This window comes from Chenopodium album, chromosome 1 (genome assembly GCF_948465745.1).
Source record: "Chenopodium album chromosome 1, dcCheAlbu1.1, whole genome shotgun sequence".
NCBI lineage: Eukaryota > Viridiplantae > Streptophyta > Magnoliopsida > Caryophyllales > Amaranthaceae > Chenopodium > Chenopodium album.
This window is the reverse complement of record NC_137834.1, coordinates 70,760,643-70,768,230: the sequence shown is the minus strand read 5'-3', so window position 1 is coordinate 70,768,230 and position 7,588 is coordinate 70,760,643.

Sequence of the window (7,588 nt, the reverse complement as noted above, 5' to 3'; positions counted from 1 at the left end):
GATTCTATTCTAAGGCATTTCTTTCTGCGTGGGACGATGCCGCAAGCAGAGCCGGAAATGCGGTAAGACTTTCTAGAGATAGCCTTCCAAACTCAATCTTTTGACAGGATCTTCTTTAGCTGAACCTGAGTTCGATTAAAGCTGGCCTGCGCCTAAGAAAAAGCCGTTTTTTGACCTCTCCCGTTGTTCGAGCTACTTCGTAACCTCTCCTTCAAGGATAGAAGCTAGAAGCAGATAGCAGCCATAAGGATAGGTATTCAATTGCTTGCTTTAAAAGGTATGAGATTGCTCGCAGAGGACTAAGGTCGACAGATAGGGATAGGCCAGCAAATGCAATGAGAAAGTCTTCTTCTTTTCTTGCTCGTAAGCGCTTCCCTTTTCTTGCAGATGAATTTCTCGAATACATATTTCTTTTCTGTAAGTGAAAGGCTACAAGACCATAGAGTAGGCAGAGGATGGAAAGCAAGCGGGAATCCAATTTCTCCCTGTGAGCGATGGAATCGATTACTAAGCTTTGGAGCGAACACAAGAGCAATAAAGGTTTCGGTTTTTGAAGTCTGAGCATTGTAATTCCTGGAGTTGTTGTGACTCCTATACCTGTTTGAGGTGTTAGAGGACTTGTCTTGGAATACGACTGATTGGATTCCATCCTCAATTCTCTACCCGATCTCTATGATAGCTTTGAAGTCGGGTAGGTATTGGGCATACATATGCTTTTGATACTCTGGCAAGAGGGTTTTCACTATCATTTCCGGTTTCCCCCCCTCCAGGGGTCTAGTTGTCATTTGGGGTGCCCTTTTCCTCCATCTGGTAATGTACTCAGAGAAGGTCTCGGTTAGGTTGCAGCTTGGTTCTTTCTAAGTCACGTTTGGTTACATCTACCTCGATGTTGTAACTATCCTTATTGTTGAACTCATTGCATATGTCCTCCCAATTTCTTGAACTTGTCATCCAGGGAGAGGAACCATCTTAAGGCAGCGCCGGTCAGTGTCCTTTGGAACGACTGAGCAAGGGTTCCGAAGGAAGCACCCAAAGGTTGCATGTTCCCGGCATACATGAGGAGATGTGTCTTAGGGCATCCCGTTCCATCGAACTTGTCCATGTCGGGCATTTTAAACTTCGGGGGTAGCCCAACATTGGGGAACACAACCAAGGAGGATGCGCCCACAATGTCCTCATCTTTCTTAAAAGCCTTCTAGTTCTTTTCCATCTGGTCAATCCTCTCGATTAGCTTTGCTTCTATTTCTCTTTTTGTACCGGCGTGACTCGGACCGATGGATGGCTGGAATTCTCCGTCCGATCAGCAGGAAGAGGCTCAGAGCCCTCCCTAAAGAAGGATTATAGGAAGAACAGGGCGAAGCTCAATTCCCTCGATAAGCGCTATAGAAGAGCGAATAAGCCTATACGCGATAGGCGAGAGGCTTTACCGCGAGAAGAGCCCAAATGCCCCCCGCTCGTTTAGTTCTTGGAAACGAGTGTTGTCATCCAGTAAAGGATGGTAAACGTCAGGGGCAACAGGCTCTGGGGTTTGGTGCTTGGTTTACACTTTTCTCTGAGTTTGGTACGCCGAGTGCTATTGCTTTCCCCGAAGCAGAGAAATACAATTCGAAATGAGCGCAAACATGAAACCCCTCTATTCTACCTTCCAAAATGAAATTCGCTCAATAGAAGGGCGCTCACATCCCCGCTCGCCCCTACCCACCCCTCGGGGTGGCCTCGCTCTCGCCTTTGGCTCGAGCTACTTTTGCTTTCGGGGACAGATAGCTTACGGCCCAAGTCTACCTTCCCAAAAGCAAGCCATACGTAATTTAACCTACAAACTATGACTCCCTCTACGCGGGGGGATCCCTACCCGTAGAAAATGAGTACTTATTAATAATGACTAGACACATAATCTAGGTTAAGAAAATTGGCCGTTCAATTCGAAGTTTTCCCTTATCCTAAATAGCTTCTTAAAAAAAAAGAGTCACTGCCACGGCCTTCGCCATCGGTTGTTAATAATAAAAAGTGATGATTCAGCGTTTCCATAGTATATGTTGATCTTAAGTTTTGATGATGACTCAAGGAACCTAAGCAAACCATAAGGGCTTTAACTTTTGTCTATTAGCTTTGATGTACTTGACAGATTTTATATGCAACGAAGTTCTAGAGTTAGAATGGAGCATGGAACAAGTCTAAAGGATGAGCTATGGACAAGCATAGAAGACAATCAGTAGCCAAGTTCCTTGGGTGAGGAACTGAAGCTCCAGAGTCGAAGCTTCATTGTGTTCCAAGGAGTCTATTGTATCTTTATTATTTATTTTAGACTTCTTGTATATATGTTAAGTACGTGGCAAATTGATAGAATTTAAGTGGATTTAATTTCATGTTTTAAAGATTTTATTTTCCTTGTTTTAAACAAGATTTAATCTTATTTCTGAAAACTATTTTTTAAGTGAAAAATATCTTATTTATTTAAAAGATTTTCTGTTTTTATTTTATCCTAATCTTTGGAAAATCTGACTTGGTAAAACTATTTTGAAAAATGGCTTTTTACTTAGTCAAGGAAGTTGAGAAAATAAAGGAACCACTTTCTTTTGTGCGCTTCAGCTTGCTGCCCAAGCATCCACGAATTGCACTTCCTTATTTCATGGAAGTTGTGGTGTAGTGGGAGTTAAGGTAAACGTAAGGTCTCAACTGGTTTCCTCTTATATAAATAGGATCAGTTTTCTGTTTTAAAAAGTACACTTGAGCATTACAATTCTTAGTTTTTCGAAAAGAGTAAAAAATCCACTTAAGTCCTTGAGTGTCCTTGTACTTAGCATCTTAGGAGTTTTTGTCTTGAGTTGTATTGGGGAAGAGTTTGGGTAAACTCTAGAGTGTGTTATTGCTTTGAGTGAAGCAAGGAGAAAGAGAGAGATTCGAGAGCTTAACTGATTGAGGGATCAGTTAAGGGGGAACTTAAGTTCATTGAGGAACTTGAGTTTAGAGTCTTAATTTGTAATAGGTTGTTTGCCCTATTATTATTAAGAGTTGAGTTTAAAATCCCTTGTGGTCGTGGTTTTTCTTCTTGATTAGGGCCAAGAAGTTTTCCACGTAAAATCTCTCTTGCACTTTAAAGTTTTTGTTTAAGTTCCTTTAAGAATTTCGCAAAAATTACCCTAGTTCCTTCATAATACAATTCACCCCCCTCTTGTATTGTTCATTCGAGTCAACAATTGGTATCAGAGCTGGTTCCTCGGAGAAATCAGGAAACCCTGACGAGTCAAGTTCCTGGAATCAAGATGAACAATCACGAGAAACTGGAAGAAGGTTACTCTACGCAGCGTCCTCCTATGTTCAATGGGAAATTCTACACCTATTGGAAGAACAGGATGGAGATTTTTATCAAAGCCGACAACTACACGGTTTGGAGAGTGATCGAAGTTGGTGATTTTGAAATTACCAAAACTACTAGTGAAAATGAGGTAGTACCTAAACCCATGTCTGAATTTGATAAGGAAGATTTTGAGAAAATGGAAATTAATGCACTTGCTGTTAAATTACTTCATTGTGGTCTTGGACCCCATGAACACAATCGTGTTATGGGTTGTAAAAATTCTAAAGAAATTTGGGATTTACTTCAAGTTATTCATGAAGGAACTAACGAAGTGAAACGTTCTAAAATTGACCTGCTTATGTCAAAATATGAACGGTTTGAAATGCAACCAAAAGAATCAATTCAGGAAATGTTAACTAGATTTACTAACATTATTAATGAGCTTGTTTCTCTTGGAAAGCAAATCCCTATTGATGAGCAGGTCAGAAAAGTTTCTAAGAAGCCTCCCTCAAGATGAGAGATGGAGAGCCAAGGTAACGGCCTTACAAGAAACAAAGGACTTCACAAAGTTCAATATTGAGCAACTTGCTGGTTCCCTCATGACTCATGAGTTGCACCTAGGAACAAGCAACAGTGAAGGAAACCGAGGAAAAGGCTTAGCTCTCAAAGCTGGAGATCAAGAAGACTCTGAAGTCGATGAAGAAGAGGCTGCCATGCTGGTGAGAAGGTTCAAAAGAATGTTCAATCGAAACAACAAGTCAAGGAACTTCACCAAGAAACCCTCTACTTCAAAAGCTGACTCTGGTTGTCACAAATGTGGATCTCTAGAACACTTTATTCGTGAGTGTCTACTTTGGGATACAGAGAAAGGAAAAGGGAAGGCAAAGGAACAAAGTAAGAGCAACTACAACAAAACTCCTTTCAATAAAACAGACATTAGGAAGGCTATGATTGCTGCATGGGGAGATTCTGAAAGTGAAGATGAAGAGGAACAACCTGAAAAAGAAATAGCTCATTTGTGTTTGATGGCCAAACGTGATGAAAAGGCTTACAATGATGAGCTTGCTAAAGAGGTATTCCTTGATCCTAATGTGCTTAAGACTTATACTAAAGATGCTCTCATTGATTTAGTATTTGAATTGGAAGATGACTGGACTCATACTAGTATTCGTCTAGGTGAATGTCAAAGAGCTCTCAAAGTCTGCAAGGAACACAGTACGTGGATTGAAAATCAACGAACTGATGTTCAGAGTAGATTTTTTGAACTTTTTGACAAGAATCTTCTCTTAAAAGAAATGAATGAGAAACTCAAGTTTGAAAATATCATGGTTAATGTAGAACTGACTCAATACAAACTTGCTAGTGCAGAAGTATCTCCAAGTTCCTCCTCTGAATCTTTGCCTAAATTAAATGAGGATTTTGAAAAATTAAAATATAATCTTGACGAGTTAAGAATTGAAAAGGCAAAATTGGAGAAGGAACTGGAGCTTCGAAAAGAAAGAAGCATTAGTCAGTTTGGAATTCCTAAGTGGATTGAGAATGCTCAAACCAAAAGAACTGAAGGTCTAGGATTCATACGTTCTAAGCATAAGGGCAAGAAAAAATATGTAGACCTGCCTAGTTATAAAGTATGTACCTTCTGTGGTAAGACTGGTCATCTTGTTACTACTTGCAACAAGAAGGAACAGCCTGTTAGCAAGAATGTTAGGCAAGTTTGGGTAAAGAAATCTGATATTGCTTCAACGTCCAAGGAACCCAAGGAAACCCGGGTTCCTGGATCTAACCATTAAGTTCTTTTGCAGGTCCTAGTGAGGGGGAACAACACGTGGTACCTCGACAGTGGTTGTTCAAAGCATATGACAGGAGATAAATCAAAGTTTCTCTCACTAGAGGCCTATCCAGGAGGAACTGTGACCTTTGGAGACAACAAAAAAGGTGAAGTAATTGCTAAAGGAAAAGTAGGAAGGTCCAGTTCTCACTCAATAGAAAATGTACTTTTGGTCGAGGGTTTGATGCACAATTTGCTGAGCATGTCACAATTTTGTGATAAAGGAAACTCTTTAAGTTTTACCTCTGATTCATGTAACATCATTAATGATAAAACAGGAAGGGTTATTCTTGAAGGAACTAGAAAAGGGAACACATACATCGTGGATCTAAATTCTGTTCCAAGGAACAACCTTACCTGCTTTAGTGTCATTAATGATGATCCTTTATTATGGCATAAACGTTTTGGACATGCTAGCTTCTCACTCATGAATAAACTTAGAGCAAGGAACTTGGTTGTAGGGCTTCCCTCAGTCAAGTTCCTCATACAACACATCTGTGATGCATGTGTGAGAGGCAAGCAAGTCAGGTCTTCTTTTAAAAGCAAAAACATGGTCAGCACCACAAAACCATTGGAGCTAATTCACATGGATTTGTGTGGTCCCATGCGTGTTCAAAGTAGAAGTGGAAAGAAATATGTTTTAGTTATTATTGATAATTTTTTTAGATTTACTTGGGTGATTTTTCTGTCTAGCAAAGATGAAACTTTTGATGAATTTGTGTCCTTTGCCAAAAGAGTACAAAAGACAAGTGGAAATCAAATTATCCACATTCGATCAGATCATGGAACAGAGTTTGAGAATTTAAGATTCGATGACTTTTGTAGAGAAAATGGCATGGATCATAACTTTTCAGCCCCAAGAACTCCTCAACAGAACGGAGTTGTTGAAAGGAAGAACAGGACTCTAGAAGACATGGCAAGAACTATGCTCATAGCTAGTGGTCTTCCAAGGAACTTCTGGGCTGAAGCTATTAATACTGCATGCTATATCATTAACAGAGTTATGATGAGACCAATCATCAATAAGACTCCTTATGAACTGTTTAAGGGCAGAAAACCCAATATTTCTCACTTTCGAGCTTTTGGATGCAGGTGCTTTGTTCATAATAATGGGAAAAGGAACATTGGAAAATTTGATGAAAGAAGTGATGAAGCTGTGTTCCTTGGCTATGCATCAAATAGTAAAGCTTACAGAGTTTATAATAAAAATACATTGTGCGTAGAAGAAAGCATTCATGTGATATTTGATGAATCTAATATGTTTATGAATGTGCAGGAACAAGACAATATTTATTATGAAATTGGTATGATTAGAGACAGGGAAGAAGAGGAAGAAACCTCCAAGCAAACCAAGGAAGTAAGTGAGGAACCAGAGCAAGAACATCAAGAAAATGCCGAAGTTCCTAATCAAGAAACCCCGGAGGAACAAGATCATGGAGAATCTTGCATCGAGGAAAATGTAGAAGAAGCTGAAGAAGAAGTGCCTCAAATAGGAGTTCCTACCAGAGAGTTTCAACCAAAGCCAACCAAGGCTCTCATCCAACAGACCTTATTATAGGTGATATTGGTAGAGGAACTCAGACCAGATCACAGATGAGGAACTTCTGTGCCTTTCAAGCCTTCCTATCCATCATTGAGCCAAGAAATCATGAAGAAGCTCTAAAGGATGCTGACTGGATAATTGCCATGAAGATGAACTCAATGAGTTTGAGAGGAACAAGGTCTGGCATCTTGAAGAAAAGCCTAAGCACAAAAAGGTTATAGGGCTCAAGTGGGTATTCAGGAACAAGCTGGATGAATATGGAACAATTGTAAGAAACAAGGCAAGACTTGTTGTGAAGGGCTATAATCAGCAAGAAGGTATTGACTTTGAAGAAACTTTTGCTCCTGTTGCTAGATTAGAAGCTATTAGAATGTTAATTACTTTTGCCTCTTTTATGGGTTTCAAACTGTATCAAATGGATGTTAAGTGTGCTTTCTTAAATGGCTTTCTTGAAGAGGAGGTGTTCGTGGAACAACCTCCAGGTTTTGAAAATCCCCAATTTCCTAATCATGTCTTTAAGCTTGATAAAGCTCTTTATGGGCTGAAACAAGCACCTAGAGCTTGGTATGAAAGGCTCTCTAAGTTCTTTCTTCAAAATGATTTTAAAAGAGGTAAAGTAGATAAAACTTTGTTTTTAAAATCTGGAGGAACTGATTTACTAGTTGTTCAAATATATGTTGATGATATTATTTCTGGAGCAACTAACGAAAACTTGTGCAAGTACTTTGCTGAGCTAATGAGTGGTGAATTTGAGATGAGCATGATGGGGGAACTCAACTTCTTTCTTGGACTACAAATCAAACAAACAGAAAGAGGTATTGCAATTCACCAACAAAAGTATGTCAAGGAACTACTGAAGAAATATAACCTTGACCGAGCAAAGACCAACCATACACCAATGGAAACAAGCACAAGATTA